The sequence below is a fragment of the Dermacentor albipictus genome, chromosome 9 (genome assembly GCF_038994185.2).
Source record: "Dermacentor albipictus isolate Rhodes 1998 colony chromosome 9, USDA_Dalb.pri_finalv2, whole genome shotgun sequence".
NCBI classification, from domain to species: domain Eukaryota; kingdom Metazoa; phylum Arthropoda; class Arachnida; order Ixodida; family Ixodidae; genus Dermacentor; species Dermacentor albipictus.
Window position 1 is genome coordinate 35,433,159 of NC_091829.1, and position 26,413 is coordinate 35,459,571.

Consider the following 26,413-nt stretch of genomic DNA (forward strand, 5'->3'; position numbering starts at 1 on the left):
AGTCGCAAAAATATGTGTAATATCAAAATGCAGCTCTTGCAGAATCCTTGTACACAATGTAACGAATTCACGTAAGACATAAATTGACATATCAAGTTACACCGCCTTGAATGATCTAATGGATGCCGTTTACAGAACCGCGATATCTGTTCTTTATGCGGAGCTATTATTCTCTAAACTGCGTGGTTGTATATTCTTTTTTCGAACGTTCGAAGTTATGAAAAAGTTTTAAACAAAATTCAGGCCCTAAACCGAAATTGCGCTTCAGGCAGCCACTACAATTTAATTTTCTCACGCCAATGTTACATATTTCATGAAAATTTGTCCGGGGGTACCTCAAAAAAGCATTTGTGCGTTTTATATGTATTTGAATAGGCAGCGTCGGAGTTGGACCCGAGCTAAAGCTTCCTCTTAAATAGTAGCACAGACTCCGTGACTCAAGTTGTCATCTCAGAGGTCTGTTGAAGAGCGCCAAATACCCAGTGGCACACACCTAGTGACCTAAGCCGGCGTCAAAGAGGTTCGTTAGAATGACACATATCTAGTACCACTTACCCGGTAACCCACGTTGGTCTGACGCTTAGTTTTGAACCCAGTTCCCTCAGCAGAGCAGACCGATGCTCTGCCCATGAGACCGTGGACTATACCAGTGACCCAATCTAGCGGGAAAGAGCTTAGGTGCGAACAAACGGTGAGTCATACGAAACACTGGGTGTAGTTCCCAAAGAACGCTAACAGCAATCGCATTACAGTACGTTTTAGCCCGAACGTATTCACTGTTGCACTTTAATGACTCTTAATATCCATACTATTGCGTCTCCTGGACCTTTAAGTTCTAACCCACCATGGTGACGCAGAGGGTAAAAAAAAAGATTCTGTATCTGTACGTGCCGAAACCACGATATGATTATGAGGCACCCCGTAGTGGGGGACTCCGGGCTAAGTTTGACCAGCTGGGGTTACTTCACGTGCACCCAATGCAAGGCAGACACGGGCGTCCTTGCATTTGTCTCCCATCGAAATGCGGCTACCGCGACTAGCATTTGATCCCGCACCCTCAGGTTGCGCCGCTGATAGCGGGGGGGGGGGGGGGGGGGGGGGTTCGCGGGTTCGATTCCTAGTACCGGCAGCCGCATTGCGATGGGCGCGGAATGAACGAACGCCCCCGCTCTATTGCTACTGGCAAACGCTAAAGAACCGCGGGTGGCCGAAATTTATACAGGTGTCTATCCAACGGCGTCTCATATAACATACTGCGCAGTTTCAGTACGTTCTTTTTTCAACCAAAGTTTGAAAAGGATACCCAGCCGTCCAATCTCGAGTGCCATCGCAGTTAAGTTCTCTGATCAGAGGAGTAACGAAATGAATAATATAAGCCGGCAGTTTGTGTATCTTACATATTGCTACTCGATCCATTTCTTTCAATTTTTTTCTTTCTTTTTGTTTTTCTTTTTTTTCTGCGTTAGCGAAATCATATTTTCATGTCTGAGCTCTACGACAAGTCTTATTGCACCGATTGCAATACATCCCTTAACGTATATCATTTACTCTGGCCATGCTCGCAAGCTCACGTAAACTACGAACAGGACAAGCGCAAGTTTGAAGAAGCAATCCGGAGCGAAGAACTCGCTCCCCAACTCTGGGCCGTCCAGCAGGTCCACGACGCCACCAGGAAACTCAACCTCCCGGTTCCGTCGTGGGAGACGCCCACTCCATGAGAGCCCAAAGCTCTCGTGGCCTGCAGGACCTGAATAAAGTTGATTTCCTTCCTTCCTTCCTTCAGGTGAGCATCGTCGCTTGCGCAACGCAGAATCTACAAACGCTTAATTCGCGCGCGCGCTTCATGCGAAATGACGGCGGGATCCGCGACGCGGCGCCAGCGTCGCCCTCGGCCAACGCGGTGCGTCAGCGCGCGCCCGCGCGCGCGGTCTTGGCGGGAGCGTCTTCGCTGTCGCCGCACTCGCTCCCGGTCGGTGTTTCCAAGCGCTCGCAACCGGATTCCGAGAGACCACGCGGCTGTAGCGCAACTTCATCCTCCTTCTCATCCTCATCCTCACGCTTTTTCTCTCACTCAAAGGAGCGGCCTCTGCCTGCGTGCTCGCCACACTCAACTCCGGTGAGTCCCGACCAACAAAACTTTACTCGTTACAGCGCTGCGCGACAAAAACCCGGGCAAAGGGGAAAAAAAAAACACGACAGAAAACAGGAATGCCGTCACCGTAAGATTGATCAGGTGAGTTTATAACTACCTGCTGCGCCTGCATTCATCATTGTTCTTTGTAGCGCCTATGTTAAATAACCAAAGTTGGTCATTCAAAGTTTAGTGAGAAGTTAGGTCTTGCGTTGTTGCTTTCTTTGTGTGCATACTTATCTTTCATTGCGTGACTAAAGAAAAAAAAGTTTTGCGAAGTTGTTTTGCGGTCGATCTATTAGTCTCACACGTTCTTTGAATTGAGTAAACTTAAACGTGAGAACGTGTTCGACTATACAGGAGCTCCCTACTCTCCGAGGAAAAAGACAGTTACACGTTGGCATCAAGATTGATCGAGTACCTGCATCAACATTTGTTGTCATTCTTTGCCACGTTTCGACTAATAACTAAAGTTCCCCATTAAAGATTTAGTGAGAAGTTAAGTACTAAGCTGTTTTCTTTTTATGGTATACTTATCTACACTTGCATAAATAAAGAAGGGTTGTGACACTTTGCATAAATCATCAAGTTATCGCATAACTTCTACGAGTTAAGCGAATGCAAATGGATACGCATTTTATAGAATGCGAAGTTCAAAGGGGATGGCTTGCATTCACATCATGGCGCACTAAATGAGGTATGCAAATGCCTGTAGAGACATTATTGTTATTTTTGAAACTATGTATGCTAATAACAGGCTTACAATTGGCTGTCAATTTAAGTAAGTAGCGCAGCTATGTATAGCGTTTTTTTTAATGCATTCGCGTATGCTACATCTATTGGACTCTAGAAGCGATATGAAAACTTTGCTAAGACAGCTGGATTTTCATTCCGGCCTCTTTTGCCGAAGATTCTTTCGGTGAAAACTGCTGCGCACAAATGCACAGACGCATAGTCGGAGGCTAGTTAGAGGTGTCAATGAAACATGCGTAAGTGCATGCCCTAAATCAAGAGAAAAATCGACAACTACAATATGCGGCGCAGTAATAAGGATAATAAGCTACGAAAATGAATGTTTCAATTTTTTTTTCTCTAGGCGCATACACATAGCTCGTATGTGCTATACAAAACATGGGACAAAACACGATTGCCATCGTCATTCAAACGAGCATATAGATATTCATCGATTAGAATAAAATGCCAACATAGTCTAAAGCAAAAAATAAATAAAAAGTTTAGTTCGCCTTTTAAAAAGTCCGAACACTACTTTGAGAAGAAAAAGAAATAAGAAATAACGATGAAAATATATAGAAAAACGACAAATACAGTATCACAAGTTGCAAGCATATGCATGCAGCGTCGTTACGAGGGTCAGTATACCGATGGTACGGGGTAGTTTTTTCGTACAGTCACCATATCATGTCGGTGGGGATGTTGTGTGATGTGACTCACCCGTATCTTTCATTAAACAAACAAATAAATAAACAAACAAACAAATAAATAAATAAATAAATTATTAAGCTAGGCCGTGAAGGTAAGGCCGCGTAGAAATAGATGTGAACACGGTAGAAAAATAAATAAATAAAAAGCGGTACAACACAAAGAAAAGATGGCAAGAAATGTTTGAAAGAGATAAAATGCTTATTAATGGTTACTTAACAAAAGCAACCTGCTTAAGTGTTGCCATATTTGAGCTTCGTGCACTCTTTTGGAGGGCTTGGTAGCTTCTTCTTTTTTCGCTTTTTGTTCATGTAGTAAGTAAGTGAAGTCTGTCATGGCTGTAAGTTTCAATAACAACCAAAGACGGGTTGAAAAGTTGAGAAGAGATAAGGCGTGATACTCTCATAAGTGAGAGTTCAAGGGGTTCGAATGACATTTGATGCAGTCAAGATAATAAACAAAATTGTGCAGACTGCTGGAAAGAAGAAAAAAACGATCCAGAGCTCAAAATGCATTTGAAGGACCCCTGAACCACCCCTCGGTCTTTGCGAAATAACAGAGCACGCAGATATCATACGCTGCTGCGAACATCTCTGCCAGAGCTTGCAGTCGTTCGCTGCGCGTGGAGGTCGAAAGCGGTGTATTTTAGCAAACCGAAAGTAAAACGGTGTACTGTAGCAAACCGGCCGCTCATATCATTGACTTCCCTACCTTTCCTCTTTGTTTGTTTTTCAGACCCTCTATTAATAAACACGGGAAGTAAACGAAATCAGGCGTTTCCAATTTCGATCGGAAATTAGTTACTTCCGGAAGTACAAATATCGTACTACCACCTATATCCCCTGCTAACGCTCGACCGCGCCAGCCGCCATAAGAATGAAAATTTGGCCGCGCTGCTTATGAGTGTCGAAGCCATCCGGTCTCGCTAATTTTAGATTCGTTTCGCACACTCAACTAGCCTCGAGCCACGCAAAATGTAAGCTCAGACTACAGGTACACTTGCCAGCGCGAGCTGACTCGTGGGCCCTGGACCCGTTCAATTGAGTTGAGTTGAGTTGAGTTGTTGTAGGCTACTGGTGGGATTAGCCTTGCAGCTGCTGCCGGCAATTGCTCCACCGTAGCGACACTTAAAATAAATAAATCACATAATCAGACACAGACCTCACATTTACAAATGGTCACTCCTCAGTTCACCATGTGGAGGCCAAATCCGTGTCCTGTAGGTAATTTAAAAGAAGGTGAGAGACCTCCTTCCTACACAAGCGGTTCCCGCGCGGGAAAACAATGTCCTGAAGAGAACTGTGAGGAACTTCTGTCTCCTTGAGGGACCCGAATAGCACACTCCTTTGACCCTCCTGGCTAATCACCTTGGCAGACATCGCTTTGTAGTGAGCTAATGATAACGCTTCGAAATTCTCAATTAAGATGCGACTGTTGTCCGTCAGTCAAGCTGGTGTAAGACAAAGGTGGCCCGCGCTACGTAGCGCGGCCATGCCGGAGAGCATGAGCGCGAGCGCGCGCTCCAGCCCCTGCCGTGCACATAGCAAACACTGCGCTATACTGGCTACTACAGTTAAGCACCACAGTAGCATGTAGCTGCGAAGTGTATACGACGCTCGATAGAGCTCAATGCGGCTCGCCGAGGGCAACCGCGAACTCTGATTGGTTTCTGTGGATGACGTGGCTCCAAGCGTGCAGCGAGACGACCCGAGCGCAAACAACTTACTGGAACTGGTCGTCTGCTGGTCGTCTGCTTCCCCAGTTTCACACCTTCGAGGTCTGTTCGCCAATAAGCCATCTCGGTCGAAACTCTTTAGGTTAGGAATTCTTTCAAACCCGAGTTCGGAGTGCGGTATTCATCGTTTACCTGATGTATGCACTACCGAGGTAATCGCACGGGAGAACGCAGAGAAAACGTTTCGTTCGACCCTCAGAGATTGCGTGACCATCTTGAAGGTAAGTGCGAAAGGATATGCGCTACCAATGCTCCTCGGTGGGAGAAAACACAGCCGCGCGTAGCTATCTAGTAGACAAAGGCATGAGACACCGTGAATTCAACCGTAAGTTTAGGTGACAGCCTACGACTTTGGCGCGTCGGAGGCGCCGAAATCGGAAGTACAGTGGCGTCTGCGTTAAGATCGAAAATCAAATTTGAACTGCCCACCTTCGTGAAGTTCAGTAGGCGGACTCCTGTGGAAATCATCAGTTTCCACCGGAGTCTTCGCAGTGCAAGGCATCGAAGACGCACCGGGAGGTCCGCGGAGGGGATAACAGGCGATCTTTGATTGCCAGTAACTCCGCTTCTGCTGGACGCGTTGTGGTACTTTCTGCTGTCAAGTATTTACGGAGTAGTGTACTTAAACATCAAATTCGTTCCTCGACTCCGCTAAAAAGTGCTGCAGGGGCCCTTTAAACAATTGTCGAAAAGCGGAAAACTTCGATAGCATTCCTGCATCAATTTTACATGTAACTTTGAAAAACAAACAAAGCGAGACATACCGAAAAGCACACGAATGCAATGCACAATGCATCAGCATTTGCGAAATTGTTGAAAACCGGTGAAAATAATAGGTCTGCGAAAAGTTTATTTTGATTCCTTCTTTTTTTTGCAAATTAGCTGTACACTTCAATTTATAATTTACGAATGCGAGTCAATTTTGTCCGATTTGGACGTGCTAGCTGATATGGCTGTATTGTTTGCGAATTCGCATAGTAATACTCTAATATTTCTTTCTTAGTACTTCGTACTTCTAGACAAATATTTGAGCAGTTAGTACTTCTAGACAACGATTCTTGCAAAAGAAATAGAAGACTTAAAAAAGAAAATCGGCTCCTAACAATCAGTACTTGCAAACTTTCCGTTTTAACTGTAAGAAACTTAATAAAAATCAAGTTTGGTCAATGACGAGTAAAATGATTTGTTCCTTCCGAGGTGTGTAAATATGAACTCCTGAGGTAGAGTTACCTTTTCAAAGGAATGATTGGACGTAGAAAAGCCATACTTTCTGGATTCTGGATGCATTTGCAGTCACACTGGTCATATATTCGTATTTGGCTTTGCGTATTTGTAGAACGTTGTTCCTGCCTCACTAAGAGATCGGATTTATGCGGCTATTGAATCGAATACTTTTCAAGCGCGCTGGCCAGTAATTTGTGTTAGCCGCGGTGAACTTAATACCGCAAGCACTACCAGAAATAAATCCGTCCTTGCTGCAACAGGCAGCAGCTTAACTGATACATAATTAACCTATCCATTAAGTTTCACAGACGCCAGCCTCATGACGCTGCTACAGTGAAATTAATCCTTACAAAAGTCAGTATATATATACATATATAATAATATTTCGGGTTTTACGTGCCAAAACCACTTTCTGATTATGAGGCACGCCGTAGTGGAGGACTCCGGAAATTTTGACCACCTGGGGTTCTTTAACGTGCACCTAAATCTAAGTACACGGGTGTTTTCGCATTTCGCCCCCATTGAAATGCGGCCGCCGTGGCCGGGATTCGATCCCGCGACCTCGTGCTCAGCAGCCCAACACCATAGCCACTGAGCAACCACGGCGGGTCATATATACATATATATATATTCACTTATAGAAAAGAAAGAAATACAAAGAAAGCGAAAAAAAGAAACAAGTTATATTAAGCCTGGCCCGATAAGCGAGCTCATGCACTCCACCTTGTGCGCTTAATGAGAAACACTGAGAAAAATTACCTCATTATCGATACAGTTTTATCGCTTTTATAGTTTTATCGACCAGGTTTTACCCCTGGTCATTAGGTTTATACAATATCGCTAGACTGAGCACCGGAACTGCAATCGTTGAGCTATCAAGGGTGGATGTGCCATTATGCACATTGTGAAACTCCACCACGTAGTCGTATTCGCCATCTTGTGATCTCTGATTGGCTCAGAGCGCTTTGACAGCGTCTCTGATTGGCTGGAAACGCCGCCATTACAGAATTTGACAATAAGGCGGAATTCGACGATGCTCAGAATAACATTTTTGCATGGGTAGCCCTTGGATTGGTATCGCCTTAGCGTCGTGGCTTCAGACATTTTTGGTGGCGTAATTTATTACGCTTGTATCCTTCTTAATTACCATGAAATTGATTTTTTTCTAAACGTACGAACGTAATCAGTTTCCGCACACGTGCGTGAACGTTGCGAACTGTTGCATTTATAGCGCAAAATTTTGTTGGAAACGACCAATTTGCAAAGTCACGAAGCCGTTTGAAGCCAGAAAAGAAATTTAGGCAAATACACATGCCAACCATTATTTTCCATGTTGGCTGGACCACCATACACGTGGCTGGACCATATACACCATTTTATACCAGTGCACGGATTCCCACTAGCAACTCTTGCAGGAAGCTCTTACATTCTTTGCCCATGAAAATGGCCAGAGAGGCTGCCCACACATAGAAAGTAAACATACGCAATTGCGAACGTGCAAAATGTAAACGTTCGGGACATTAGTGAACGCTTTTGACGTCGCTTCGGATATACTGCGTATTGCAGGGTTGCAGAGGAGAGCAAATGAGTTTCTCACTGTTTCTGGTGCTGATTTCTTTTGGCGATGACGACACCGTGATCGTCAACGGCATCTCCACCCGTCTTGTGCCAGCTTACATAATCATAATGCGACGAACTTCCTAATTTTGTCCCACCATCTCATTCTCTGTCATCCAAAACCATAGACTTCTTTTGGCATCCATTATGTAGTTCTAATATAATCTCGGTTATCTGCCCTACGCATTGCAGGCCTTTCCCAACAGCATTTCTATTTCTTAATCTCAACTATAAAATATCGGCAAGTTCCGTCTGCTCTCAAACCTCGATCGCTATTTTCCCGTCTCTTAACGACACACTTATAATATCTCATTCCATCGCTCTTTGCGCGCTCCCCAACTTCTTGTCCAGCCTTCTTTATTAATCTCCAAGTTTCCGCCTCCATGAGTTAGTACCAGTAGACCGCAATGAATGTACACTTTTCTTCTCAAGGATTGTGACAAGCTGCTGGTCAGGACTTGATAATGCCTACCGTATGCTGCCCGAACCGTAGTTTTGGTCTTGGGTAAATTTCTTATGGAATGTAAACACATAGTTTTATAGATAGACAAATGTTCGATATATCAACCAATCACGCACTGCTGGATTGATACAACGCATATACACGAAGTATTTCATTACTTAATTTGAGCATAGAGGGAGCATGAGGCTAGCTACTTCGACGTAGGCTTCATGTGATTGATTAAGTGCGACTTTTGTTATGGCAGAGGAAGCACAGAGTAAAGTATTAAAAAGCAAGCCCCGTAGGAAATCTCCAGCTTGAAGAGGCTGACGACATCGCCCACATATCGTTAAGCGAAACAAAGATTTAAAATAAATGAAATAGCGCAAAAATGTTCGCCCTGCGTTTGCTTCAACTTGGGTATTGCTTCTGGAAACACCGCTGTGAAGCCGATATTTGTTCGCTTTGTGCACACTTCAACAGACGCTGCTGCGACAGCATATAGTGGCAGGCTGTCTAGACCCCTGCTTGCTCCGAGGAAGGGGGAGATTAATGCTTGACGGTAACGGAGAACTACAAACCGGTGGATGAGGGACGGCCGGTTCGAAAGGCTACGCTGCGAAGGCTACGCTGTGGCACTTCCGAGGCGTGAGAGTGAATCGTTTCCTTCAGGGACTTGCCTTTTTGGTGGGCATGTCTCCCGTGTAGATGTTTTAGAGATAAGAAAAGAGAGAACTTTGACAGCCCTCGAGCAAAAAAAGAAAAAAAAGAAAGAAAACGAACCCGTGGATATTGCGTAATAGAAACGCAACAAACTTCGACTAGAAGAGAAAGAACGAAAGAAACGTAAGCGAAACAGTCAATGACGCCATGCGGCATATAGGGCCGTTTGGCTTATGTTGAGATCCTATATATAGAAAACACCAGGTGATATATTGCTTCCAGGATATGAAAGTTTAGGGGCTAACCAGACTTTCTGATGCAAATGCGTTAGAAGAAGAAAAAGACTGTCACGACACACTTTATGAGAACTCGTTCAAATAGTATAGGTTAGCACAGAATACAGAATAGTGCAGAAATAGTGCAGAATAGAACAAATTGCACGCACGCACGCACGCACGCACACACACACACACACACACACACACAAACACACTCGACTCTGTCTCTTCAGTGGTGTTGCCATAGTAACAAGCAGGCCACCTCTGTCTGCAGTCAGGACAGGGGCATCCAGGATCGGGGACCTGTCCTCGGCATGGCGACAGCTTATCTCTTACACTTAGCAGCTCTGTAGTTCCCCGCAATAAATGCGTGCAGCGCCGTAAAAGCGTCAGAGCTGCGGCGTCACTCAATTGGAACTGAGAGACTACTAATGCACGGAATTTCGTTTGGCGAACGAACATTCATCCACGTCGTCCGATTGTCGACAAAAGGAAGGTTAAGGCACTGCTAAAAACGTGACGAGTGTCCAGAGCGATTCGTTCAAGTCTGGGAAGAAGTTCGGAGAACAATAGATGACTGAGATTAGAACCACTTGCCATCGATTTATTAGGTCTCAGCGCGAAAAAAAAAAATAAAAGGAGAAGGAAAGAAAAAATAAGTAAGCACACAAACGAAGCCACAGCGCCGTGCTGTTGTTTCTGTCCTCCCTCTTCTTCAGGCCTGGTCTATTTTCATGGCTTTTCGTGAGCATTTTGGGTAAATCGCGGTATTATTTCATGACAAGATAGTAAGGTTTCTTTCTAGCCATCGCGGTCGCTATCCGTCCGTCCGTCCGTCCATCCATCCATCCATCCATCCATCCATCCATCCATCCATCCATCCATCTACAGTATTCGTACTAAAGAGCCGTTATAGTTTTGTGAAATGTATGAATGAATGAATGAATGAATCAAATAATCAATTAATCAAACAAACAAATAAATAAGCAATGAATAAATAAATACATTATTTGACGAATTATTTTCGATTAATAACCGACAGATCAATTTCAGGCAATTAGTCAGTCAGAGAACCAGTAACTCAGGAATGAGAAAAAAGTCGGATATGCTAACCAGCCGTGAGCTACTAGCGAAATGCTGAAAACTATGCATTAGTAGAATGCGCGCAAAACTTGCTGCAAACGGAGCTTGTACGTTGTTGAGGCAGCAATATGCTGCAGTGGCAACTGGCGCACTAGTGTCGACAACTAAAACCTGAACAGGAGCAAAAATTTAAAACAGCAGATTAGAAAACTGTGCTTGGGGTTGAGGATATCCTGATGCGCTTATTGCCGACGTAAATACCTAGAAGAGTGAATGTGGAAACGGTGCCACGGTAGCTCAATTGGTAGAGTATCACACTTGCAATGCTAAGATGTGGGATCGTTACCCACCTGCGGCAATTTGTCTTCTCATCCACATTCATTTCCATTAATTTATCATTTCTTTAATTCAATTAGTAAGTACAACTGAGTCCCCCTATGTTGTCCTCGATGTGATTGTTGGCTTCTAATCATATATATATATATATATATATATATATATATATATATATAGTCATATAATGAGAAGCCAACAAACACTGACACCAAGTACAACATAGGGGAAATTGCATGTGCTTAATAAATGAAATAAAGTAATGATAAATTAATGGAAATTAAAGTGGATGAAAAAACAACTTGCCGCAGGTGGGAACCGAACCCACAACCTTCGCATGTCGCGTGCGATGCTCTACCAATTGAGCTACCGCGGCGGCGTTTACCCATCCACTTTCTTGGGTATTTATGTGTACTAGTAGAACCCTGGGAGTGTTAGCCAGCGCCCCCACTCACAGATCTTGGCGGGGGACGTTCCACGTCCGCCGCCAAGGTCTGTGAGTGGGGGCACTGGCTAACACTCCCAGGGTTCTACTAGTACACATAAATACCCAAGAAAGTGGATGGGTAAACGCCGCCGCGGTAGCTCAATTGGTAGAGCATCGCACGCGACATGCGAAGGTTGTGGGTTCGGTTCCCACCTGCGGCAAGTTGTTTTTTCATCCACTTTAATTTCCATTAATTTATCATTACTTTATTTCATTTATTAAGCACATGCAATTTCCCCTATGTTGTACTTGGTGTCAGTGTTTGTTGGCTTCTCATTATATGACTAATAATTATCGGGTCCCTCGGTTAACCCCCTTTCTTCTCGTTTATATATATATATATATATATATATATATATATATATATATATATATATATATATATATCGGTTAACCCCCTTTCTTCTCGTTTATATATATATATATATATATATATATATATATATATATATATATATATATATATATATATATATATATATATATATATATATATATATATATATATATATATATACAGTAAAAGCTCGTTAATTCGAACCTCAAGGGGAAGCCGCTTCAGTTCGAATTAACGAAAGTTCGAACTACCGAAAGTGAAGGAGGGCAACAGTACACTGCGATTCGGAAGCAGTAGGGCATGTCAGAAATTTCGCGTGTCAGAAAGTGGCACACGCCATCTTCAAGTTGAAGCTCTGGGTCCGACTGTGCCACACCACCGATGTCCACCGAAACGAACGTTAGCCGAGGCTTAACACCATCACAATGAATCGCGACGGCCGATACCTCCTAAGCTGAAAACAGAGGTGCACAACCGATGAAGACTGCCGAGACAAAGACGCTGAACATGTGAAGGTGGCGAAGGCCCTGATTCGTTGGCTCTTGATTGCAAGCGCAGCTGCGACGTACTTGATTCGCTGTGTTTTGGAGCTTGCCGTGCCATCTCCGCACATTAGCAGCTGTACAAGATTTACAAAGACTCCGAGATTCGCAACGGGCAAGAAGTCTCGGAGGTTACGTAGAACGGAGAAGCGGCAGCCGCCGCTGCCTTCTGGCTGACCCCGCGTCGGTTAGATTTTTTTCCGATTTCGCCTTCTCTCGCCGTTCTCTCCGTTTCGGAGGCAATACGGCCTTTTGTGTAAGCAGTAGGCGCGTTTCTCTGGCCGTGTGCCAGGCGAGCGTAGTTCGAATTATCCGTGAGGGAACCTTCTCGCGTTCGAATTAACGGACTTTTTTATACATTGACTTCTATGAAGCTTGGCCGGATCAAATCGCACAGTTCGAATTATCCATAAATTCGAATTATTGAAGTTCGAATTAACGAGCTTTCACTGTATATATATATATATATATATACATATATATATATATATATATATATATATATATATATATATATATATATATATATATATATATATATATATATATATATATATATATACAAATTTTCTACGCATTTACCCTGAAATCACCACATAATTTTTATTGACAGGATGTAATAGGAAAGCTTGGTGCCTTTAGGTGAAGCTGTGTGTGTGTCATTCGGTATGTGTCCCCGGGTGTGCACCCCGGGGCCCCTGGGTATATATGTAGCATTCCGTAACGAACCTCTTTGATGTCGAAATAGGTAACTGGTTGTCACAACAACAAATATCATGTACTCCACATTCCAAAGCAGTTCGCAACATGTCGCAACGGCATTAAGCGTTCGCTGAAGAATAGTTATACCATTCGTAAGAACCGCCCCCTGACAAACCGCGAAGGCTTCGTATTAGGTCCATGTCATCTGGAGGTCAAACCGCCCTTTTTTTTTTGCCTCTGTTTATTCAAAAATTCTTCGCCGACTGGAAAAATACGGCGCCGGCGACTGTTAGTGGGGTACGGTGGTCCGGATGTCTGCGGGACTCAGAAAATATTTTTGCGCACCGAGCCCTGACGTGATTGAGGGGACCCGAGCACGTGCTCAGTGCATGGCAAGAATACGTAAACATGCAAAAGCTTGGAAAGCTTGTACTTGCTGTTCAGCAGTGCTGTTTCATAAATGGCAAGGATCACGGTTACTTTTTGGCTGTGCTGTCACGTGCACGTACGCAATATATGCGTATACGCCTGTAGGCGTTTGTTTGTGCTAGCGTGCGCATGCTTGCCAGCACGGTATGCAAGACCTTTCTTGGGACACCTTGACGCACTGCCCGTCTGAGCCAACAGCTTCTCGTTTGCCTTCTTTTGTGGTCGCATTCGTCTTTTTCGTTTCCTTTATTTCAATTAAATTCTCCCTATCTGTTCCTCGCACTTTCTGTCTGATTACTACTGGTTGTCTATCTACATTTTCAATTGCCCGGTACTTGGTTGCCAACTTTGTTGACTTCTTCCTCCTTCCTGCGTCCACGCTTTTTAGGTACAGATACTTGTGCACTTTAGGCACACATTTATTTTGATCCCCGTTCCTGAGTCTATCTTCAAAACTAATTCTGCTCTGCGCTTCTCTGACTTCAAACGAGGCCCAACCCATGTTCTCTTACCCTTCCTCATATGTGGTTTTGCCGTGGGTTCCCGGAGCCAAGCGCTCGACCGATACTTTGTTAACTTCCAACCATAATATGTCGAACTTTGGGCACAATTTGCGAACGTCAGAGATGGCGCCATGACTCCTTTCATGATTCCACGCTCCACCTGATATTTGTCGTGGCCCTAAATTTTCCTGTTTTATTATTACTGCATTCCACCTCCCTTTTCCTTTCAGGTTATCTTGGTGGGTGCTTGAGTAAGTCTTTCCTTTGTTTATTTATTAGCAGAGATATTTATATTGCTTGAATATTTTGACTTGCTGCTGAATTGACACGCAACGTGGTTACTCATTAAGGTTTATAATAAGGTTAATAATAATAAGGTCATTAAGGTTATCATTAAGGTTTATAATCCCCGAATTCTCTGCTAAATTTAAGGCCTACATTTGTCGCTGCGTTGCCACATATTAGGTAGTGTGTGTAAATTTCTTCCATTGTCCGCTAGTAACTCTATGTCGTCATTATGCATCATTGCGAGGATCTTCCATTGCACTATTTGTCCATTACGCGTTCATAATAAATCGAGCCCTAGTTCGCTGTTTTCCAGTCGTCTTTCTATATGCCCTTAACATAAAGCGTGAACAACGACTGAAACAGAGAACATCCTTGCTTCAGAACCTGGTGAATTCGCACCATTTTATTCCGTTTCTGGCCTTGCCATACAATTTGTAGTCAGTTGTGTCTACATATATCCCTCGGTAGCTCAACAATATGTTTACCTATGCCTTCGGGCTTGAAAATGTCCCATAGCAAATGCCTGTCTACGTTGTCGTAGGGTCCCTTAATATCTAGAAATGCTATCCATTAAGGCCTGTTCTGAGCTACTGAAATCTCTATGCACTGAGTTAGAACAAAAATATTATCTTCTAAGCGTCTGCCCGGTCTGAAATCATTCTGTATTTCTTTAAGTACAACATTTGTTTCCGCCAATTTCGACAGTTCTAGTTTAACAACTTGCAGTGCCATTCTATATACATCACCGACGTTACTGTAACTATCCTGTACGAGCTCGTCCTATTCTTATCACGCTTGCCTTTGTACATGCGGTTCTCGCTTTGGCACCATCCAACTGAAATTTTCTTCGTTTTAGTGACTTGTTCAATGACATTAGTCAACAGTGTCTCGCTATTTGGACTTAGGTTTTTTATTACCTGTGCTGAAATTTCACCGGGTCCTGTGGCAGTGTTATTAGGAATATTTATGCTTTGTTCAGTGAAAGTTTTCTAGGGTAAATTTTCATCTCTGAGGCTTCTTTGTTGATGTTGGATCTGTTTGGGTCTGAACTATGCTTTCTTTTCTGCCGAAGTTAGCCCTAACAGTGTCTGTGACGTACCGCAGCGCATCGTCTCCCTTCGAAGATGTTATCGTCTTCATTACATACAGCCGTATGCATACTTTCAGTTGGAGTTCCAGGAGCCTTTACATGGTTCCAGGATCTTTTTGATGCACCTTTCTCTCTTATTCAAGTGTTATACACCCAACGTTCATTTGTGTATTTAATTTTCTTTTGTAGGAGCTCACTTGCCATCCCTTTCTTTTTCTCGGTATTTCTCCCATCTAAGGAGCACCTCTTCCTCGTGCAATCCCAACTTTCTGGCTTCTCGATGATTCCTTGACGTCTGCATACGCCCTTCTACAGTTTGCTTTATTTCCTTGTTCCACCGCATAAGTGGTTTCCTTGTTGCAATCCAACCGCGTTTTTCTTTTTTTTTCCATGTCTGTCTTGTTTCCTTCTACACAACGTCTACCAGTTTCTTATATTCCCAAACTGCTGTAGGAAACGTGTCCATTTCTTCTCTAGATTTTTTTGAATCTCTGTTATTTGCTTTTCATTCATTTTTAGAAATAGTGATGCTCTTGGTTCGTCTTCCCCGTTAGTATCTCTCCCAAATTTTAAGTTTATGATTGCGACCCAGGCTACCTTTGCCGTCTTCATCCATCACCATTTGGTCTAGCCGTCTGTAGACCGTTTCTGAGACCGGTCTCCGGCGGTCGTGGAACCCACGTCCAGTGTCCAGCAGCGATTTCGAGTGTAGTTGGTATGATGGCATGCTTCTCAAACACATCCTTGTGTGACGCAGGAATTGTAAGATGCATCTTGGAGCCCTGCTGTCGCGCATAGAGACGAGGATGCAAGAAAGCGCATGAAATACACAGACCTTGTCTGTTTCTTTCATGTACCTTCTTGCGCCCTCGCACTCAAAGACGCCATACCAACAAGCCTGACATGCAACACTTTCAAGAGGCAGTGTTGCACACTGCCTCTGCACACTGCACACGTGATGTGCACACGTGATGTGCACACGTCACGTGTGCACACTGCACACGTGATGTTTTCGGGTTCCAGTCTGCGCCAAGCTAAAGTTTCTTTCAACAGCAAAACATTTTTTTTCATTTTTTACTTTGAGCGACAACATTTCAACAAAGACTTGTGCCCTAAAATAAATATTTAATATTTCGGCTAAGTAAACTAATTAATAAGCTAAGAAATCATACTTCAAAAGTTAGTCTGAATAACTCAACACGGCTGTGAACAATACGCCGCTGGTCACTTTTGTTTAAAGTGTGCTCCTATATTTTTTGAAGTTTCATTCGCGATAGCAGAGCGCGCTTTGTTTGCGCATGTTGCGCATGCGCGAGTATCAGAGTGCAGGCACCATGTGCATAAGCCACTTTATCTCCGTTGGACAAGCAGTATCCGGCGCCGCATTCGTGAATCAACGTTTCCTCATTATCTCGTCAGTTAAAGAAAGCTAGTGCCATTGTCAACACATGCCTTTATGCGGAGCAAATAAAAAAGAACGTTTAACGTTTTCAAAGTGAGCTGCCGACAGAAGGGTCTTTTGACGAGCTCCTTTTTGTACGGCCAAAGCGTCTAACAATAGCTGGGAGCAGGGCACTCCGACGCACAAATTCAATTACCTCACCTGAGTTAACCGACAACAGAGCAGTGAGCGGAAGCAGCAGGGCTCATTAAAGAACGTCGGGCCATATCTGATGACTAGAATAAGCCTACTTACGTTGCCCTCCGGACGTCAGTAAGGAAGAGTTCGGCGGAGGCTTAACAAACGGTTACAATAAGGTAAACTCAACACGTTCACCACGTGCAATGTGCTGCCGCGGGAAGAACTGCGCTTTCGCTGCGACGACATCCGACGTGTCTTGCGCATAATGGTCTTCCATATAAACGCCCGACGACTTCCTATATTTTGAAAGAAACGCAAACGCGTCATCCGGCGCTTAAGAACGAAAATCCTTCGAACCCAAGAACCCCGAACGACTAGCAAAGAGAGCAGCAGAACTTCACAAAAAAAAAAATCTGCAGACGTGAGGACTGACACAGACGTTTGTAAGCCAGATAGAAGGCGCGAAAGAATCTTCGCAAGCTTCAGTGAAACTTCAGATACGAAAAGAGGCATTTACTGTAACAATAATTTGCTTCCAAGAAACATCCAATGAATCGATGGTCGTGCCTCAAAAAATTTTGCCAAGGATGCGTAGAATGTTGATTCTTTCGAAGTTAAGAAACAACAGATAATTTAGTTTTTTGTAGATCGCCACCTTGTACGGTTGACTCAGGAGCGCCATCTTTGCTCACTGACGACAAACTGGAGAGCGGGGACATAATGTCATGGCTTTTGAAAATGGACGAATTCGTATACGCGCTTCACAGTTATCGTTTATAGGCAACAGTTTTATGACAATGTTGAACGTGACAAGCACGCAGTTACCTTTATAGCAGGGTGCGGCTGCATGTTTCATGGCTTGCTCATCTGTTGCCAGAAATAAGCCGTAGACGCGAAAGTGCAGTAAATCAACAACGCTACCCGACTGCTGATGTTTGCCATTCAACGGCTGCAACTGCACGAGCATAAAATACATGCACCGCCATTTAATTCTTGCAAAATTGAATCAAACCGACGTGCGCGCATCTTTACCGTTGTTTGTCATAGAAACAAGGATCGTCACCGAAGCCAACCTTTCGACAAATCGCCTTGTCAACAGGGTGGCTTCAGCGACGATCCTTGTTCTACCGCTGTTACGCACTTCAAGCCTCCATCTTTCTGCGACCTTATTATATACGAGGAATATACATTTCCACTACATTGTCCTTGGTGTCTTTTTTTGTTGGATTCTTATGTGATGAATATATATATATAGCCACAAACATATTAGCCACGATGGTGACCGTCCCTGTTCTCTGGTACAACCCGCGTCTCTTGTTCTGACTGTCCCAAAGAGAGGATCTGGCGCATTTTATTATGGTCCTTGAGGTGGACCAATAGGTGTCCATGCTACCATCTTTTCGGAATAATCTTATTGCTTGCCGAAAAACAGGGGGCATGTAACGCGTAAAAAAAATCTATTTCAGTCAAAATTTGACGCTAGCGATTCAGGTAATAGACTGAAAAGCACGGTACCTGCTAAACTCTGTCTCAGCGGCGCCGCTCAAAATGGAAAGCATCGTTGGCACATTTGTTCTCGCGATATATACCTTTGGTCTTGTTTCATTCCTGCCTCGCGACAATTTTTCATCACTCCTCTGAAGAAACTGCTTGTCTTTATAGTTATTATCGTTTTATGACAATTTTTCATCGCTTACTTCAAGGAGTCCCACCGCTGTTTATTTAGAAATGCCGTTTTAAGTAAACGAGACAGCATTACGCAAGCTGCTGCCCGCGCCTGCGTGCCCACCAATCATGCGAGAAAATGCATATACCACACTTTCTCGAACTTAAGCACAACCGGATCTAAGCAATAAAGTGCGCCGCGTTTCTCAGCTAGTCAGTACTCGCGTGGAGCCAGAAGGAAGTAAAACATGGAAGAGTGCGTTCATCTAAATACTGCATGACGTCGTATTCAGTGTCCCAGTACTTCGAATTTTCGATGAATTCGCTCTCGCTCTTCGATCCGCGAGCTAGCTGTTTAGGGGAGGGGGTAGAACGACCGCCCCGGGAAAGGCATTCATCCCGGGTTTGATCCCCGAACCAGCACGATATTTTTCTTCAACTGCGAAGTTCTTGTTCTGAAAAATATGTTTTCAGTTCCCTTTGTAGCACCGTGCTCCATTTATCTGGATGAAAATCTTTCCTTTAAGACAATGTTTATCTATGTCACCAAGCCCTTCAAGGCGAACACTTGTTTAAAGGTACACTAAGGAACTCACCTAACCTGAAATAAGTTAACCTGCATCAATAAAATACGCTTCTTAAAGGCAAAAAAAAAACACACATCCACTCTTGCAGTGAGACAAAACTTGGCAAGCCAGAAAAAAAGCAAAGAAACAAAAACCAAACAAATGGCGACGCTGCTTTGAAGTTCTGAAACTAGCTTGCCGTGTCGTCATAGATTTCGACGGTGCTTCCTCGGACCTAGTTAATTTTTTTAATCGGTAAAGATGGTAAAAATCGGTAAAATCAAAGCACCCCTATAGAGCTTTTCTCGCAACTCGGCGTGTTGTTCAGCAGTGTTCAACACCATAGTTTTCTTTTCCAGACTCTTAATCTCGTTTCACATTGGTTCCAGTAAGCAAGTGGAACCTACTTACAATGATGTACCACTTACCTAGTTGAACTTATACGGAACGAGATTACGATTGTATTCTCGAGAATACGGAGGAGCATGCTAGGAGAGTCCACCTCACACCGACCGCTCGGCCATTTCCTAAATATACATGGCTGCTCTCTCTCTCTCTCTCTCTCTCTCTCTCTCTCTCTCTCCTCAGCGCTGTGCTACCTCTTGAATGGTGGTGGTGGTGTTAATGAGCTGTAGCAACAGGCGGGTTCAGGCTGACGATCAATCCTGACAATTGCGCCATCCGAACGTCTCTTATAAAATCACTGTGTTGTTTCACCATATGTCCATCACAACAGTCTCTATTAAGAATCCGATAAGGAGATGTGAAGTTTCTTTCCGAACTGTCACTGGTACTTCGGGGAACACAAGATGTTGCAGGCACCTATGTGGAAGCCCCTTTTGTTGCACATTTTTCAGGACAGCGTCACTTTCGTCTCGGAATTTTGGGCACGACCACCGAAAGCGTTCTTGAATCAGCGATACAACGCCACGCACAAAAGACGTCGTAAGGGAGCTGTCGCTTCACACGTGCTCCGACGGTCGAAGGGGCACCTTGTAAGGGGCAAAGATGCGAGCAAGGTGAGGTGTACCAACTCCTACTGCCCATTCGTGACTGACTCGGAGCTTTCACGCGGCCGAAAGTTTTTGCTGAATCGGGGTCACGCCGCCACTTCGTCGCTTTGCCGTGGCCTACTCGTCTTGGGACAGTTGGCCCGCGTCCCGAAAGAAAACGAAGCCGCTCGCTTCAGCGTCAAAGCCCTGCCAACCCTTCTCACCTCTCTCCCTTATTCCCTCAGCCAAGTAGACGACAGCTTTGGCGACAGCGAGCCGACTGCTTTTTCAAAGAGCGGCCTGTCGTCCTCTAAAATATAAAGTATAACTGCAGGCCGCACGGCCGGCTATTCTTTCCACGTATTTGTTTTCCTGGTTGCGAAAGCAACAACCAGCGCAAGAAGTGAGAAAAAGAAAGAACTTGACAAAGGGGCAGAGAGTTTAGTATTGTTTGTTTTTCACACGGTAATCTACGTGGCTTTCCTCAGAGGGCGCTGTCGTATGGGAAGCGCAGCATCGTCAAATGCAGCGTTTTCCAATTGCCGCTCGCGCTTGATGCTAAGCTCAAAGAGGTAACAACCTCGAAGGTCGTATTCTCAATCGATCTACTTCGAGGCCTTCACTTTCAAGATGCGGAAGTCGTGAAAGAAATAACCAATTCCGAATCGGCGTTGACTCGACCTCGCGCAACTAGCGAGTGGACCGGCAGCATAACTGTCCGCTCCATTGAGGCACCATGCCGGAATGTTGCACCTCGAGAAAGCGCCACTGAAAACAATACATTGACAGCGACACCTGACGGTGCCCCACAAAGGCGTGGTACTCCGGTTGTTTCGCTGATTGATAGTTAAAACTCACGGCGCGAGTTAGACAGTTAGCGTGAAAAAAAACGTGCGCATCAATGTAGGGAGAACCGTCACAGCGAACCGTACAGCTTACTCGTGAGCACAGATCGTTATTAATGACGTCACACTTCGAAAAGTGCGATTGTTACCACTGTTGTTGATTTTCTACTCCTTGTAGGAATAAACAAACCCGATCATGTCTTCTACCTGCTAACGGCTTGTTTTAGCGAAGGTCCGGCATGAACTTCACTGTCGAAAGCAAGACTTCTACCAAGAATACTTAGTTTGCTTATATGGAGCTTGGTTACTTATAGTTGCAAACAAACATCTACACAGACAACAAATATTGCACTTCGCCGCCAGCGCGTATAACAAGTGCTCATTAGCCCAACACTCAACGCGACCTTCACAAAAGTAAAGGTGACAAAGCATCTAAACAATGCGAACATGACCACTCTAAAACAGCAGTGCTAGCTAACGCCTCAGGGGAGTCGCGTTCAGTCATCCGAGCTGCTGCGCACCGCCGGCAGCAGCGACATTACTTTCCGTGGTGCTCCTCGCCACTTCTAAATGTAGTGACGTCATGCTAATGACATTACGAAACGCTACTGCTCTTCCTTTTCTCACGCCTCCATTCAATTCTTGGCTTCGTAAACTTCGTGTCACCCTCTTTAGTGTATACGATCACGCTCTCGAAAATCATGTGCTTTATGGGTCCAACAAAATTCACAGTTGTACCAGCGTATTGAAAAGGTGACCAACTGGGTGGCAAAGAATTTTAAGCTACAGAGTATTCGAGATTATTATTAGTATACAAGGGGATGTCGGTGACTTTTACATGCATGGGCTCCAACGTGTTTAAAAAAAAAGGAAGAATGCTTGGTAAAATAACAAAGCAAGGCAGGTACACAATAAGCACTTGAGAGAAGCATTCATGTGGTCCATACACAGCAAAGCCTCACATTCATGAAACGAGTCTGAATACAGATGTTGCGCTAGAACACAAGTACGGCCAGCGTGTAAAAGAAAAAAAAATAGTGAGAGAGAGAGAGAGACAGAGAGAGAGAGAGAGAGAAACCGCATTGTTGTGTGACTTATGGTAGACAGAAGGAGCGACGGGCACAGCTGCTTTGCGAGGACGAATAACTCACGTCACTTATTCGTCATAGAGGTTGCTTACATTTGCCAACTCCTACGAAGGAAAAGATCGTCGAGAAATAAAATTGTTAGATAAGAAAGCATAGTTTATGAAGTGGCATGATTGCTGATTTCTGGCTTTCTCTGTTGCGGTTCTCGCAAGCACATTCGTGATTCGTTGTTCACGAACGCCTCACTTTAGCCTGTCCGCTTGAAATAAAGACAAGAAAGCGATTACTCAGGATCGAATTCGTCAGCTAAGTTACAGTTCGCCAGCTGGCACGATTGGCGGTACGTGGGGTATGTTCCAATCCTGGCCAGCATTGGAGACGGTCTGCGTTGACAGCTGTGAAGGTAGCTAGTCCTAGTAGTCCTAGTAAGGAAGGTAGTCCTAGTAATAGAAAGGAATAGACGTCACCTTGCAGCGTAGAAAGGAATAGACGTCACCTTGCAGCGTCAAGAAAGAGCTTAAGAAAGCGCATATATTGTCGCTGTATTTTCGCCCTTTGCTCTCGTGCGAGCCTTTGATAAGCATAGCGTAGCTTACATCAGGCCCACCAGAAGTGAGTGTAGGTTGCATTCCTGTCGAGTTTTCAAGCAGCCTGCCAGGCCGTCTTCTTTCGACAGCAAAGTAGCCGGTATATTTTTTTTACTTCAATGCTGCCTTCGTGAAGCTGCCTGTTTTGTCGGCTTCGTCAGAATTGGAATGAAACTTAAGTTGGCCGCTCTCTGCTTAGCCGTCTATTTAGTCGTCTACGGCGAGTATGGGAACACAGCTTCGCTGTTCAAGTAATATGAAGGAGCCTCCTTTCGAAAGCGACGGTGTGTTCTGGTTCTAAGGCTATCCTATTTATCCTGAAAGCCCAACTTTTATTAGGAACAAATAAATAAAAAGGAAAGAACGGCGCAGTAATTACATTTCCCGCTAAAGGCATCAGCTAAGAGCCCTGCTCCTTAGATATAACTTTTTTTTTGTCCTCGGCTAAGAGAATGAAGTCGAAGAGAAGTTCGAGGTCAGACTCACGAACCATTTGTTTACTTCCTCAAGGTCATGTTTTCCAAAAGGTGCAGTAGAGAAGCCCGAGAGCGTCAGCTTTCCTTTCGTCTGCACTTTGTCGTCGTAGGAGTTTTCCTGAATCTATGGCGTAGTCTACATTGACGAAAATGCACAAAGATGGCCCCGGCAGGAGTACAGATAATCATGCAATCCATCATTTAGTACAGCTGCATCGCGAAGGGGTTTTCAACGGACCTTTCTTTGGCTACCAGCCATGGCAATGATCTATCACTGCACTCTGAGACACATCTCATCTATTTATTCGCCGTCAGTAAAGTTCGAGCAGAACAGAGACAAACAAACAAACAAACAAACGAAAGACAGCTCGCGATTTGTTCCTTCAGACTCGTGAACCCCATAAGGCCCCGAATGTATCGTAAAAAGGAGCTGCGATTAAAGCGGAGATTCGGAATAATTTAACATGCAAAATGGATCAAACGCACAGCCTTGCGATGAGGGAGAAGGATATGCATTCAGTTATGATTTCTCACAGCAGGTAAGCGCTGTGCACAGTCAAGATAATGTAATAAAACTTTTCTGTCTTGAGGCTGAAAGGAAAGTTTCCGAGTAATCCCAAGAAGGAAGGAAGGAAAGAAAGAAAGAAAGAAAGAAAGAAAGAAAGAAAGAAAGAAAGAAAGAAAGAAAGAAAGAAAGAAAGAAGGAAAGAAAGAAAGACAAGAGAAAACAAGACAAGGCAACAAATGCAAGAGAAGACAACAAAGAGAAGACAACACATACAGACAGATGGATGGACATACAGAAATATGCTCATGGAATCGACATCAAATGCTTGCGCATTGCTTTCACCGATATGACACTGCCTTTTTGTATGTTTATCCCACGTTCCTTCCATAAACTTCGCTTTTTAGCGCAGAGATTGTCGCGTCCCATTCCCTCCCCATCTTTCTGTGCGTCTTTTTTGTTTTGTCTTCTTTTTTTTTCACTGCCATTACCACTCCAGCCCCGAATACGCAGCAACTTGCCCAACTTTCGTTGCTTTTGGACATCGAATGTTCTCCACAGGGCTCCCCGAGGAAAGCTCATGGGAAACGCCGGGACAGCTTTGTCGTAGCACATTGAGCAAACAGAACGCACACCATGTGTTTAGACCGTGGTGTTGCTGCCGCAGGAGAGAAACAATCATCAGGACCCATTCGTACTCGAGTGCGTACCTCGCGCGCATCAGGCTGGGATCCAGCGGCATGGCTATAGTGTACAGCTGCCAGCGAAACTGTGCTTCAATATCCGGCCCTGAGCCGGATATTGGCGGCCTGAGCCGGATATTGGAGACCTTGCCGTGACCGCTTTTTGAGGGATCACCGGCGTTGCGTATCGCAGGTTAATGGCGCGTGAGGTGATGCGGGGATGCGATTCCACGCAAGAGAAGGAGAGTGTGAAAGGGAGAGAAGAAGAACGAGAGGGAGATGGAAAGGAGCGCTGGGAGTGGGTGTGCCTCACAGTGAGGAACCGTACTTTTGCGCGTGCAACCCGCGTCCTTAAAAGACAGGTTACCCGTACATATTGTTATGTGCGGAAAGACACAGACGAGAGATGCTATTTACACGCTATTTACACTGTAGCCAGACAGCCAGGCTGACACCCGCTCGCGCCAAAGGCACCAACCAACTTCTTCGTCGTTCTCGCGGCGGCTCTTGAGCATCGCTCAATCATATCGTCATAATATTTTTCGCATTGACGGCATCGTAACCGCTGTGTTAGGGCAGCAGAACGTCGGGAAGCGGCGTAAGCAAGGAACATGACAGCACGACAGGCGTCACCCTGAACGATATAATTTTGATCGCTGCCGCTAAAATTTTTGAAAGCCGACTGCACGCTTTACACTTCCTACGTTGCTCAATGAACCTCATCAATAGAACGGTAACAATATTGTTCCTAATTCTGTAAAAAAAACAAAAAACAAAAACCTGTGCGACCGATTTCTCGAAAACCAGTAGACTCTTCTCGGTCTTCTCAGCTTTTGCACTGATTGCATTGATTAAATTATTGCATTTTACAGCTATTGCCTTTTTCTTCTTTTTTTTTGTAATTCCGATTTTTGGTTTGAATTAATTCCATTTTGGTTTGAATTATTTAGTGTTCTCTTTTATTGACAACAAAAGTCCCCCGCCCCTTTTTTTTTTCGTAAAATGGTGTGGTGTCCATGCATCTTAATTGTTTAAATAACCGCTGAATATAGTTCGTACCAAACGTTATTTTCATGTCGTTGTTGTCAAACCAGTGAGCAGCCACCTACACATGCTGCTCAGTGCAGTAGCTTTCTTCTTTCTGATATTTACGCTCTGATATTTGCTTATATGGACAGTCATCGTCAATGGTTATCGCATAATATTTTTTTTTCATTACTCCTTCGCTTCCTAAATTTACAAGTAATTATAGTTTTCTAAACACAGCAATGCGATAAGTGTGCAGATGCGTAACCATTTCGAATTGTTGCGTTTATAATGCAATACCTTGTAGAAAATTATCAGTCTGACAAGTCATCAAGAAAGCCGTTTGAAGCTAGACGGACGAAGCCTAGACAAATACATGTACCCATACTGGCAGAATGCTTGCAGCTTTCGTAAACACAAGCACCGGAGTTCCCTCTAATAGCTTTTGTAGGAACCTCTAACACACGGTTACGCCTTTCGTCTATTGGCTATTGCTCTACGCAATAAACGGAGTGATCAGTGCAACCAATGTACTCGACCTTTTAATAACTATATATGAATTCAACAGACCATTAGGTTAATAAAATCCTGGGAATAGAACTGCTTTTTTTAACTCAAGGTCGGAAATAATGAGAAAGAAAGGAAAGTTATAACAAAGATAACTTTCTGTCCGTGGGAGGGAGTCGAATCCGCAACTGGCACGAGTGACGACGTCACGTCGAAAATAGAATGTAAGATGCATTCCACGTACATATGGCTGCCGCTTAGTGAGAAGTTCCACTGTGTTCTACTAGCGGTGGCACGAATTGGGTGCCCGATCCAATCTCACAGATTCCGAAACTATGCAGATGCAACTATGCAACTTTACGAATGAGAAAAAACCGCAGCACCCTGCGTAAACCCGTCGTGCCTGCATCAAGCACGCTCATCTTATGCACTGCGCGCAATTAGATGACAATAAATAAAGGGATAGAGCCAAAGCGAGGAACGTGTGCACGGGGGCTCGTACGTATACAGACGTGCACGTACTCTGCTTCACTAAAAATGTGCAGCGCTGCGGAAGCTAAACCAGGG

At 44.3% G+C, this 26,413-nt stretch overlaps 2 protein-coding genes across 3 annotated transcripts in view; one reads left to right on the forward strand and one right to left on the reverse strand.

The window, feature by feature from the left end:
- LOC135906497 (ubiquitin-conjugating enzyme E2 Z-like) overlaps nt 1–26,413 on the reverse strand; it is a 99,540-nt gene that overhangs the window by 36,643 nt on the left and 36,484 nt on the right. The gene's annotated exons all lie outside the window — the stretch shown is intronic.
- LOC135906496 (QRFP-like peptide receptor) overlaps nt 1,982–26,413 on the forward strand; it is a 99,879-nt gene continuing 75,447 nt past the window's right edge. Inside the window, exon 1 of the mRNA XM_065437905.2 lies at nt 1,982–2,116. The gene's annotated coding sequence lies outside the window, so the exon portion shown is untranslated. The remainder of the gene's footprint in view (nt 2,117–26,413) is intronic.